This window comes from Pelophylax lessonae, assembly GCF_965119305.1.
Source record: "Pelophylax lessonae genome assembly, chromosome: 2".
In the NCBI taxonomy this organism is placed as follows: domain Eukaryota; kingdom Metazoa; phylum Chordata; class Amphibia; order Anura; family Ranidae; genus Pelophylax; species Pelophylax lessonae.
In genome coordinates, this window is record NC_138769.1 from 165984376 (window position 1) to 165998535 (window position 14160).

Sequence of the window (14160 nt, forward strand, 5' to 3'; positions counted from 1 at the left end):
CCAGCATGAATCCTTAGAAGGCGCAAAGGGGTAGAGCAGTTGAAATCGTTTAGGCACCGTGAAAGGGTGTTTCAAACCGCGCCATTGTTCATTCACTGTGTGATGAAACTCAGCGGGGCAGGGAAAAACCTGCGCCGACTTGCGGGTCCTATGTGTACCAAAGGAGGACACAATGCCCGGAGGATTGGGCTCATCCTCCAAATGTAGTGTTTCTTTAACCGAAGAAATCAACGCATCCATAGCTGCGCGTTCTTCAGGCGACCCCGGGGGAGAATCATCTACCCCCTCCACCTCTGCCTCCCCCTCAGACCCCAGCGGGTCCAGGGATGAGCGAGACCCTGAAAAGGGCATGCCAGCCACAGCAGCCACATCACCATCTGAATCAGAGGCGAAAGATAATCTAGGCCTTTTTCTAGCAGCTCGTTCAGCCATCAGCACCTCCATTTTGGACACTAAAGTCGCCACCACAGCGGCCAAATTAGCTATAACGGGGGGGTTCAGCAGAACTAGGGTCCCCCACCAAGGCTGGGGGGAATTTGCTGTCCTGAGAATCCATTGCAGAAAACACCATGAAAAAAGTACTGGCCCTTTAAGAGAGCTGCGGACTGCGCAGCCCACCGCTAGATACACTGTGTACACAGACCCCCCAAAAGGGACAAAACTGAGCCAGAAGGGATAAAACAGAGAAATATGGAAGAGACAGCCTGCAGAGCCCCACAGAGTGTTACCACACCGATCGCTGCTCCAGAGGAAAAGGAAGTGAGGTCACCAGAGGCTGAACTATATGCTGCAAGGCTAAGGGAAAATGGCTGCCCATAGGAAACAATGGGAGGCTTCGGCAAGATGGCCGCCATGTGCATGGAACGATCGTTCTGCCACACACAAGATGGCACCAAAACCAGCACACTGCAAGCTGCCAACAAGCCCATAGTGAAGCCAGACATGCTTGACCACACCTAAAAAGCAGACCACGTGGTTTTTACCCGCTGCGGAGGCCGCACACATGGTCTGCACCTCCAAAAACACTGAAGTGACACAGGAGAGGGTCCCCCAAACCCACACAGCGCCAGCAGTGTAATAAAAGAGACCCCCGCAGGGATCGCATCAGGGAGCCCCACAAACGCACAGACATGGGGGAACACACAGCAACACAGGACTGCCACCCCAGACAGAGGCCCCACACAGAAAGTAGTCACCTGTACCGGATGGCGAGGGGTGCCTCTATGAAACGGAAAGCCGCTGTCCTCAGATGACAGGGAATGCCGTCAGCCAAACGTAGGACACTGCAGCACTGAACCGCAGATGTGTCCAGTGAGGTAGCCACCTCACAGGCTGCATCCCTGCTGCGAACAGGGATGGGTCATTCTTAGTGCCAGGGCGAACACATAGCTGAACGCTCGATGGCGGGCTGGGGATCCATCTGACCCTCTGCCCTGGAGAGCCAGGGCGGCCAGTCCGATTCCCAGATCCGCAAAATCCATCATCGTCCAAAGATCCGACTAAACTAATGCTGACAAAATAAACAGCTAGTAAAGCAAAGAAAAACTGACATTCTTGCAAATAAAAATCATAAGAAAGATTAGAAGGCTGAGGCTGTAGCCCCAGCACAGGGAAGCCTATCTACTCCTAAGGCTAGGCAGAAGACAAAACTGAGTTGGGATGGCTTACTGCAGGGGGGTATTGACCAGTGGGACAGCCCCCATGGGTGTGTCTATGTTAAATGCTTTTGTTTTTAACAAGTCTTATGCCTAGCTACTCCTGCCGAGAGGAAGTCAATACCCATTGGTGAAGACTATATGAGGGGCGGCGACTGTCGGAGGACGTAAGAGAAATCCAGTTTTCTCTATCGTTCATCAACAGATAAATCTCCATATCGTCATTAGACCATCGGGATGTCCCAAAGCAGTATATTCATGAAGGGTGGGAAGACAATGCAAAGAACGTAACTCCCAAAGGCTAAACATAGCCAACCAGGTACTAGAGCTCACCTAGCAAAACATACACCCTCAATGAGAAAAAAGATTCTCTTTAAACAGCAGCCTGCAAAATTTTGCAGCCAAAGGGGGCATTCAAAGATGCCAACACACCAACTTTGTAGAATTTCGTAAACATATGCACAGACGACCAAGTTGCCGATGTGCACAGCAGATAGGGCTGGGACAAAGTTCCGCCCAGGCCAAAATTTCAGCCACCTCCCTGGCTGTCAAGACACTCTTGGTGCCCCCCTGGTGACTGATGTAAGCCACAGCCATGGCATTGTCCGATTGAATCCGAACCGGACAATCTTGCAGACGAGATGTCCAGTGGCTCAGACAAAGCTTTATTGCTCTGAGCTCCAAAACATTTAATCGGTAGTATGCACTCTTCTACTGTCCAGGTTCCCTGGGCACAGAACTTCCCCAGTACCCCGCCCCAGCCCGACAGGCTGGCATCTGTGGTTAACACCGTCCAAAACAATGGGAGGAAGGACTTGCCCTGGCATAGTGCTGGAGAATGAAGCCACCATAAAAGAGCAGATCTTGTGTTGTGGCTCAACCGAATCAAAGTGTCTAAAGACTTTGGATCCTTGTTCCATTTCACCAGAATCTCTCTTTGCAAAGGTCTGATATCAAACTAAGCAAACGGAACCGCCTCAAAAGGTTGATACCATCAGACCCAAGGCCCGCATGCAGAGAGGACAGATTGTTTGCCAACAACAACCGGATCTCCCCCTGCAACTTCTGCAGCTTGTCCGGGGGAAGAAAGAACCTCGCCAAGGCTGAATCCAGAGTTAGGCCCAGATAATCCAGTCTCAAGGAAGGTATTAGGGCAGATTTATTGAAATTGATGGTCCACCCAAAATCATCCAGCTACCCCAGTACCATAATCCCCCAATGGGCAACAATGCCAACACCGGGGCCAGTACTTTGGTAAACATTTTGCTGCAGTACATGGGGGAAACTCTAGTGGTCTCAAAGTGAAAGGTTTCTTTGCTCTGCATCTTTCAAGACGTAGGGGTGATTTTGACATGGTTTGGCTTAAAAAAGAAAGATTTTTAGACTTGATACCCTGGCCCCAAACGGGTTAAACAAATTGGGCTTGTAGGTTTTTCTGGAACCCTAATTTAGGATATATTAAAATATACTATATTTTATCTAATGGGGGGGTACCCTGGATTATGAGACATCTCCCATTACCTTTAATGGTGAAGGGACTCCCATATGGAGGTGGATGCTGGATGTGATGGGTTTTGCACGTTTTCCTTGATCGGGCTTTTGCTTGAGCCCGTTTTTGAAATAACGGAATTTTTGTAAAATCTTACCTGTAAAATTCCTTTCTCTGAGTCCTCCGACAGTCGCCGCCTCTTCATATTCGTCACTATGGGGTTATTGACCTTTGCTCCGTAGGAGTAGCTAGGCAACAGAATATGTTAATATCAAAGCTTTTAGCATACCCCACCCCCAGGGGGTGGTCCCCTCAGTCAATACCCTCCTGCTTCCTGCATTCCTACCTCAGTTTCAGTAGCATAGCAGTAGAGTACATAAACAAAACCCCAAAAGAGGGGCGGGTGCGGCGACTGTCGGAGGACCCAGAGAAAGGAATTTTACAGGTAAGATTTTACAAAAATTCAGTTTTCTCTTACGTCCTCCGACAGTCGCCGCCTCTTCATATTCGTCACTATGGGGACGTCCCAAAGCAGTGTAGACATGAGGGGTGGGAGAAAAATCGCAGCCGCGCCCAAGGCAACGCAGTACCCACATCAGTAAAAAAAGGAACCTTACCAAAGAAAGGAAACCAACTGGGCAACATGAAAAAACTTGCTCAACAGGAGCAACAACCCAGGAAAACGAAAAAACCTAGGGATAAAAACATCCCAACAGCCAAGGGTCCAAAAAAAATAACAAGGAACCCTAAGGCACTGCCGCACTAAGAACCTTGCGGCCAAAGGAAGCATCTGCCGATGCCTGAACATCCACTTTGTAGAATTTTGAGAAGGTGTGAACGGACGACCAAGTCGCCGCCTTACACACCTGGGCCACAGAAGCCCGATGATGACAGGCCCAAGACTTACTCAGAGATCTGGTAGAGTGCGCCTTCACAGGCATGGGGGGAACTTTTCCCTTCAAAGCATAGGCCTGTTCAATGACCTGTCTGATCCATTTGGCGATGGTAGAAGCCGACGCCGCCATGCCCTTTCGAGGCCCCTCTGGAAGGACAAACAGAGAATCCGTCTTGCGAAAGGATTTAGTCGATGACAAGTAAACCCTGATCGCCCGAACAACATCCAAGGAATGCAAAGCCACCTCCTTTGGATGTTTAGGCTTCGCGCAAATGTCCTCATTGAGGTGAAATTCTGAAATCCTCTTCGGAAGGAAAGACGGGTTAGGTCGCAAGACCACCTTATCCAAGTGAATCACCAAGTAGGGAGAACTGCAGGACAAAGCTGCCAGCTCCGACACTCTGCGAGCCGAAGTGATCGCCACCAAAAAGGCGACCTTCTTGGACAACATAGACAACGAGATCTCCCTGATCTTTTCAAAGGGAGCCTGTTGCAACACGGACAGAACAAGATTCAAGTCCCATGGAGGTAAAGGCTCCCTCCTAGGAGGGACCAGATGCCGCACCCCTTGAACAAAGGTGCTAACCAAAGAATTAGACGCCACAGGGCGTTGAAAGAGAACGGCCAGCGCAGAAATCTGACCCTTAATCGTGGCCAACGCCAAACGCTGGTCCACGCCCTTTGAAGGAAAGCCAACACTCTTGATACCGAGTATGAGCGAGGGGAATACCCCCTGGACTCACACCAAGCAAAATAGGCCTTCCAAGTACGGTAGTAAACCTTCCCCGAAGAGGATTTTCTAGCCTTGATCAAAGTGTGAATGACCTCAGGGGAGAGACCCCTATCCTTCAGGATCTTGGTTTCAACAGCCAGGCCGTCAAAGCCAGCGACTGTAGAGCAGGATGGAATATCGGCCCTTGAGACAGAAGATCTTCTCGAAGAGGCAGACGCCACGGAGCGTCGACCGCCAGATTCACGAGATCTGCGTACCAAGACCGGTGAGGCCAGTCTGGCGCCACCAGAATCACCGTGTGCGGCTCCGAGACCAACCTGCGAAGGAACCTAGATAGTAGCTGAATCGGTGGAAAGGCATACATCGGACGATACTGATGCCAGGGAGCCACTAACGCGTCCGACGCGTCTGCCCGAGGATCGCGCGTCCTTGCCACGAACCTCACCACCTTGTTGTTTAGACGAGACACAAACAGGTCCACATCTGGTGAGCCCCACTTCGCGCACAACATCTGGAAGACATCCGGGTGAAGGGACCATTCCCCCTGGTCCAGGGCCTGGCGACTCAGATAATCCGCCTGCCAGTTCTCCACCCCCGGAATGTGAACCGCCGTTATCGCTGGGACGTGCGTCTCGGCCCAAGACAGAATGTCGGCCACTTCCCGAGCCGCTCGGGCACTCCTGGTGCCCCCTTGGTGGTTGATGTAGGCCACCGCTGTAGCATTATCCGTCTGCACCAGAACCGGACGGCCCTGCAGCCTGTCCGACCAACGCCGAAGGCAGAGTTATCGCTCGCAATTCCAGAATGTTGATCGGAAGGGAGGATTCCTCCTCCGACCAAGTACCCTGGGCGGACAGAACGCCCAGAACACTACCCCAGCCCAACAGGCAGGCATCCGTGGTGATCACCGTCCACGAGAAAGGGCGAAAGGACTTGACCCCCGACACCGCCGGGGACTGGAGCCACCACAGAAGGTCCCTTCTGGTGTGATGGCTCAATGAAATCTGGAGATCCAGAGATTGCGGTCGCCTGTCCCACCTGGTCAGAATCTCCCTTTGGAGACCCCGCGTGTGAAACTGGGCGAAGGGAATCGCCTCGAAAGCCGAGACCATCAATCCCAGACACCTCATGCACGTCCGGAGGGACGAGCACTGAGCGTCCCTGAGGGACCTGACTTCTTCCTGAAGCTTCCCGAGATTGTCTTCCGGCAGGAAGACCTTCGCCTGAACCGAGTCCAGGATCATTCCCAGGTAAGGAAGACGAACCGACAGACACAGCGTCGATTTTGGAAAATTTATCGTCCAACCAAACTCCTGTAGAGTCTGCATCGTGACGGACAGGTCGTTCACCAGACCCTGACCGGTCGCAGACCGAACCAGAATGTCGTCCAGATACCCCAGGACCGAGATGCCCTGGGCTCTCAATAAAGCCAGAACCGGCGCAAGCACCTTGGTGAAAACCCGCGGAGCCGAAGCGAGACCAAAGGGTAACGCCACAAATTGGTAGTGATCCTCCGCAATGGCGAATTGAAGGTACCTCTGGTGACCCTCGAAAATGGGGATGTGAAGATACGCATCCTTAAGATCGATGGACGCCATGAATTCCCCCGGAACCAGGGCAGCCACCACTGATCGCAGGGATTCCATGCGGAACTTGCGAACCCGCACAAAGCGGTTCAGAGCTTTCAAGTCCAGAATCGGACGCACCTTGCCCTCCTTTCTGGGCACAGTGAACAGATTGGAATAGAACCCCCGAAATCTGTCCCGATGAGGCACCGGAACCACCACTCCCTGAGCCCGCAGGTCCCGAACCGCCAGGTGCAGATCCCGCAAGCGCTCCGGAGACAGCTGAAGATTTGAGGGAAAAAATCTGCTCGCCGGCCGAGATAGAAACTCGATCTTGTATCCAGATCGAACGATTTCCTAAACCCACCTGTCCCGAATGCGGGCCAGCCAGGGTTGAAGTAAACCGAGCAAACGTCCCCCCACCCCAGAACTGGGTGAGGGCGCCCCTTCAGGCCGCATTGTTATGGGCAGCGGACCCGGACTGGCCGGACTTCTGCTTACCCGTCCACGGCTTTTTCTGGGAGCCTTGGCCCTTGAAGGGCTTGCCCTTATAGTGCAACCGAAAGGCACGAAAGGACCCCTGAGGGGGTCTAAACGAGGTATTCTTCTTACCGCGAACAAACTTAGTCTTGTGAGTCTGGGGCAAGAGAGTGCTCTTACCCCCAGAAATACCCTTTATCAGAGTATCCAAAGATTCGCCAAAAAGGCGAGAGCCCGCGTAGGGCAAATTAGCTAAAGTCTTGCGAGAAGATTGGTCAACAGACCAACATTTCAGCCATATCAGGCGACGGTTCAACACCGCCACACTTTGGAGACGCGCAGCCAAAGGGACCATATCTAAGTCCGCATCACACAAATACATGACACCCTGATGAATCTGATCCACCATAGCCAATGTTGACGGCGGGGCAGAGTCAGCCACCAGGGTGCGCCTGAGCACCTGCGTCCGATCTGCAATAGCCTGGGCTGCCATAATGGAAGCAAAAATCGGCTTCAGCATAGAGCCCGCAACCGTATAAGAGTGACGGGCCAGAGACTCCAATCTCCTGTCCGTAGGGTCCCGGAAAGCCGGGGTATCCTCAGCAGGAATCGCAGTGGATTTATTCAAAATCGCCACCGCGTGATCCACCTGAGGCGGCACACACCAACGCTCATCAGTGGCGGGAGTAAAAGGATAACGCAGCTTAAACCTACTCGGCACAGCAAAAGGCTTCTTCAAAAATTGCGCCATTGTTCATCAACAGCGCGCTGAAATTCCGTAGAGCAAGGAAAAACCTGCGACGTTTTGCGCTTTCTTTGCGTCCCGTAAGAGGACATCAAAACAGGAGGACATGGTTCATCCTCCAAATGCAGTGTTTGCTTGATAGAAGCAACCAACTCATCCATGAGTGCAAGCTCTTCAGACGAGCCAGGGGGAGAAACATCAACCCCTTCCACCTCAGCCTCCCCTTCAGACCCCGCAAGGTCTAGAGATGAGCGAGACCCTGAGAAGGAAACTCCAGCCATAGCATCCCCATCGCCCTCCGAATCAGAGGAAATTGACACTCTGGGCCTTTTTGTGGATCGATCAGCCACCAACATCTGCACCTGAGCAGCTAAGTTAGCCACAATAGTAGCCAGATCAGCCCCCTCGGGGGAAGCAGCAGCCCCTTGGCCCCCTACCAAGGTGGGGGGAAACTTGCTTTCCTGAGAATCCATGCCCCAGTAGACTTAAGAAAAAAAGGAGTACTGCCCCTTTAAGATCGCGGCGAGCGTAGCCCACCGCACTCACTGAATACACTGACCCCCACAGGGATAAGAATACTAGGCAAGGAATACAGGAATAAGGAAAGGTAAAACCTGGAGAGATCACACAGGCTGCTGCACCGATCGCTGTCCCAGAGGAAAAGGAAGTGATGCAAGACTGACCGCCCCTATGAAGCCTATGTAAGGCTACACAAACATGGCCGCTGGCTGAGGCTCCATAGGCAGATACAGAACAGCGCTGACATGAGGCCTGAGCGATCGCCGCCAAAAAGGCGGCCCTTGGCGCCAAAAACGCTGCTCTTTCCACACAGGACCGGCCACCATAGCTCGCTGTAAAAAAATGGCGGACCGCAGCAGCGGTCGCCGCACAGTATGCCCAAAAATGTTGCACAAGCATGTCACATACAGCATGTCTCACAGAAAACTCAGCCTGTTACACAGAGCAGAGCAGGAGAGCCCCCCCCCCTCTTCAGCCCACAGAAAGGCAGCAATTACTGACAGGGAGCTCAACGTTTTTACACAGACATGCAGGGTCCCACAGTCCCAGACTGACACCCAAAACAGACAGGTCCCCACACAGAATACACTTACCATCCGCATGGCGTGGGGAGCCCGCACAAGCGATCAAACCGCTGCACTAAGGACGGAGAGTCGCAGCCAGGACGCAGTGGAACTGCGGTGCGAAACCGCAAATGGCGTCCGGTGAGGTAGCCACCTCACCGCAGCATCCCTGCAGCGAACAGGGATGGGTCGTTCATATATGCCAGGGAAACCTGAGCTGAACGCTCGATGGCAGGCTGGGAAGCCACTGGCCCTGAACCCCGGATAACCAGGGAGGCCAGCCCGAGAACCAACACCGCACGATCATCTTCATCAGAAGAAACTAAACTAGTGCTGAAAAATAACGGCTAAATAAAGAAGAGAAAACACTTGAAATAAAATCAAAGAGAGAGAATAGAGGCTGAGACTGAAATCCCAGCACAGGATAAGCCTGCTAACTCCTGAGCTAGACAATTGAAATTGAGGTAGGAATGCAGGAAGCAGGAGGGTATTGACTGAGGGGACCACCCCCTGGGGGTGGGGTATGCTAAAAGCTTTGATATTAACATATTCTGTTGCCTAGCTACTCCTACGGAGCAAAGGTCAATAACCCCATAGTGACGAATATGAAGAGGCGGCGACTGTCGGAGGACGCAAGAGAAAATGTGTTTGTGTTCCCCTGGAAGTCACTCAGTGCTGACGCAAATGCACCCCTAGCTTGGAATCCATTGAAAATTGGTCTACTGTATTGTGAATCATTACACAGTAGCTTCTCTAAAACATACTGCCGTTTTTACTTTGTACCACTAGATGGTGCCTTGTAGACACTCCTACTCCAGATATGCTAATTGTGGGGCTACCACTATAAATTGATGTGAAGAGTGAGCGTCATCACATCAGACGAAGCATAAGTGACGTATGCGGTGTGCTGGCATACGCCGCACAGAGGGCTTCGTGTCCTCACCAGCTAGTTCCGCTACATGACATGCCAGTAAGGAGCCGCGAAGGACGAAAGCAGACACGCGATAATGGCATAGTGCTTTATCACACGTACTCCTGATCTAGAACAGTCTTCAACCGCTATTTGAACGTGACCTGGATTCCCAGGAAGAAGGGGGACATCTAATACACCAGGTGCTATGGAGTGGTGAGAGCATCTCTGTCTCTCTATCCTATACTCATATCGTTCCCTGATCAATTTTACCAGTGGACTGTGCTTATATAGCGGTACATGCGCCTATACATCAGCTTACCTCCCATGAATCTAGAAGCGAGAGGTGCAGAGGCTGGTTAACCTGTACGATTTTAGACTTGCTTGTTCCTGAAGGTGGATTGCTAATTTACATCACACAGATGTGTGAGATTTAGCATAACTGAATTTGTACTAGCCGATTACCTCCATAGAAGGCTGTGTGGCTGCACCTTGTCTTTAAATTTGGGACTAGCTATATGCTGAATACACAGCCCTGACCCTTTGATACAAGATAATTGTTTACTGTGAATGGCTATTCCTAACTTGAGGAACCAGGTTCAAACATAAGGGAGCTCCCCAACTTGGAATCTCCGATATACTTCTTAGTCCAATTTAATTTACCATTTGGGTACAGGACTGTGCACCGATGCAATGCATGAATGTATGTGAGGCCTGTTTGATTGTGCCAAGTGTGACAACGTTGTCCGTGATTTTTTAATTTAGGTACTTGGGGGGGGGGGGGGGGGCGTTGATACACATGTTCTGCGATTGGATATTTTTCCAGTTAAGGTATTTTTTCTACACCGTTGGTGGTTCTCCCTTACAACTGCTTGACTGAGGTGACCTACGGGTTTTCCCCAGTGTTTTTTTCCTTGTAGTCTAGCTTCAGTTGTGGAGAAACTCTGTCCTAACTGGACGGAGCAGTGATTTGATATTCAACACTCCGTATTCCCATTTTCTTAAGTGGGTTTAGGCCACATTGTTTTTTTTTTTTTTTACATTTTCCATGTTATAGGGGCCCTAGGGACATGTCCTCTAAAGCTTTGCCAGTGTCCTAACATCTGAAGGTACACACCTACTTTATAACCCATAGTGAACAGTCTGCCTGTGCCCTGTACTGTACATATACAGTAGAAACTATTTCCTTCTGTTTTGTTGAAACTGCTGAATGAAGCAGGAAGGGTCTCCTGCTCTAGGGAATTGAGAGACTCAGCATCTGAAGGATCCTCTCACAGACTATAAAATGTTAAGCATCTGTGCATCAAAATTTCTTGAGGAATGTAACATTGGATGTCTTAAAACTCTTGCGATAGGGGGAGCAACAAGTTGCAGAGTAATAAAACCTTGCACAGCAGAAGAAAATAGCTCTGTTGTAAGACAGGATAAATAAAGAGAACTCTGTGAATGTACAGAAATAGCCACCGACACAGATAGATCCAACTCTGCGATTTGTAAAAAGTACAAAAAGGCCAATCTTCCTGTGGCAAGCAATTAGGTCATGATTAGATGATTCGCCAACAGGCCCAAGGCAATCGCTCTGTCTGTAGTGCAGGGAAGACTTTACCAGGGATGAACCCTGAATGGAGAATTTGTGAAGGGTTATAGCCTCAAGGGACATGATCTCCGTTTTCCATGTGCCTAGTGTCCATTTCTTCATAAAATTGCAGCATAACCTTAGGTTGCTTAATCATTATCAAGCTGTATTCCGCAAGAGAGGATAGGGGAATAATTTACTTTTAGTACATTGTTTTGCTCCCCCATGTTGCCAGGGAGCTGGCTTCATAAGTCTTCTAAATTTATACTGTAAGCGCAGAAGGTGCACAGAGGGGAGAACACCAAGACCTGACTTGAACAACTTCTATGCATCGCTAGTAAAATTAGAGTATGAACTACACTACTCCACAGTGTCTACAGCTACAGAGGTCAGTGAGTTTTGATATTTCTTTAGACAAGGTCCTCGTCAGCTCCCGTTCATTACTGCAAATGCACACCACAACCCTATTCATTCCAAGGTAGTTGTACTCCTGGTGGCCTCCAGCTATAATTCAGGGTATGCCTTCCTACAGGGGCCACAGCATGTATACACAGTAATAAGGGGAGTTGGCTCAGATCTTGATGACAGAAATATCTCTGTAATGGGAACAAAGGTAAGTATAGGATAACACTGCATATACTCAGCTTTGTGGGGGCATTTAATAAAGGACAACGTCACCAAAGATGAAGCTGTCCTTTAGACAAGCTCTTTTGACCTCTAACGGTAGGCACTGTGGTTCAGATCATGCAAACATTTCACAAGAAAAGCTATGATGTTGTCCAGGTCAAGTCTCGGCATTCTCTCCTCTTCTGTGCACCTGCGTGGTCCTTTAAAGCTTAAAGTGGTTGAAAACCCTCACATATATAAATTGACAGCGCTATACAAGTACCTGAAATAAATAAAAATATACCCCATGAGCCTCAAATGATTCACAGAGAAGAAAAAAAAAATCCTCCTACATAAAGTTGTACATGTTTATCTGCAGCCATCTGTCCAAAGTCCAGAATTTACACAGGATCTCTCAGCTCTGAAATTTCACAGTGCGGATCTTACCAGGACAGCTGTGAGCCCTGATTGGAGGGAAGGGACACACCCCCTCTACACAGAGAACATGCAGAACTGTGAATATCCGTCACAGGCTGTAGGTGCTGGAGCTCTCTGGTGTTGGGAAAACCTGTCAGAAGTGAGTCATACATGTAAACAGAGGAACAAGGAAGCAGAGCGAAATCATACTCAATGTTTTGGATGGACTTGTACACAGTATAGAAGACTGTGCTTTGTTCATATTACATGTCTGAGGTTTACAACCACTTTAATATGGCTTTTTTAAAAGAAAAGAGTATATATTTGAATGTGCATTGCCTTGACACAGTTCCTTAAAGTAGTTTGTTCTCCCAGGTTCCAAAATGTTTGTCCCTCTCCCTAGACACAAAGTGGTGTAAACATTAACAGGAAAATATTCTGATCTTTATTTTTGCACATTTTCAAGTACACAATTACAAGGTCATCTCACATCCCTATATTGATTTCACTTTACTTTTTATACAAAATTTTACAGAGAATAAGTCAATACAATATTTTACAAGCAATGTCTAATGAATAATTTACATTATGTCCTTGTACAAAAACAAAAAAGAAAAAAAAAAAAATGTACCTCTTAATAAACATTCAACCAAAACATTCAAATTCTGGAGCACTTACCAACATTTTTCTGCAGGAATTAAAACCATGGAAACATGGTAACATACATGAACATTAACTACAACCTTTATACAGATGTGTACTTTACAAAAGCCAATTGAATATCTATGTGCATTTAATATGTACATTTATACAGTCTCATTCTTGCAACAAAAAAAAAAAATATATATATTAAAAGAAAAAAAAAAAAAAAGTGTATAGTTTGAGTTAAAAACAGCACTGAAATAACAATATGTTATGGGAACTGCATTGCATGTGTCATCTAGTTACAAACCTTGCACATTGCTTGTCTCATCATATAGGTTTGTTTTAGTCATTTGCATTTTTAGAAAGGATTATCCAAAGTAAGTGATTTTTAATGCTATCCATCAGTATATGGCATTGGCAAAGGTATCCATTTGCTCTCTTTTCTGTATATATCAAATTCAGAAACTGTAGCCAATCTGTTTTAGTGTTGAATTATACACAAACTGGAATTCCACAATAAAATATTTTCCACGTTTAGTGAAGTACATAGGACAACATACATATCATTGGCTCATGATACAGTTTAGGAGATCATAGGATAAAAAAGTGCCTTTTGAGATTCCCACATAATGTAGACAATGACAGAAATAAAAGTGAGCACAGATTTAAAATAGATGCAACAGTGCCCTTTAGTGGGCATTACCAATATTGCAAATGCTGCATTTGAGGAATACACAATGCCAGTTAAAACACTCACCGAAAAATGCAGTGAAAGATAATGCAGCAAAACAAGACTCCATGGTTAATGTAAAAGTGCAGATTTGTTCATCCTGTTTCTATTCTTCCCTAACAAGTTACTAATCTAAAATTAAAATCTTTAAATTAAAAAACTGTAAACAAACTCAACTGTTTCATGTGCCAGATGTTTAAAATAGTAAGGGATACACAGGATTAGCGCCAAGCCAATTTTGAAAGGAATTATACCAATACACACGGTTAGCAAATGTCATAGCACAGTACTGGTTAGTTCTCTAAAATAATTTTAGTAGTTAAAAAATGCCAACATTTCACACAAACTTTATTAAAACGGTCCCCCTTTATATAGGTCTCTTTTATGGAAGTATTTCAAAGTTATAAGGACCAGGAGCCATTGCTTGGATAATATATACCGAAACATGGCTTCTTTACATCGCTCTTAGAAATACTGGTAACACTTTCTCAATATACTTCCCTTTTGTTAGATAAATGAGCATAAATGTACATATTGCACACACAACACTGATTTAATAAAAAAACGGATGTAAGAGAAAGCAGCAGACTAGCAGGAAGGGCATGGCACTAAAAGGGCTTGGGTGTAAACCA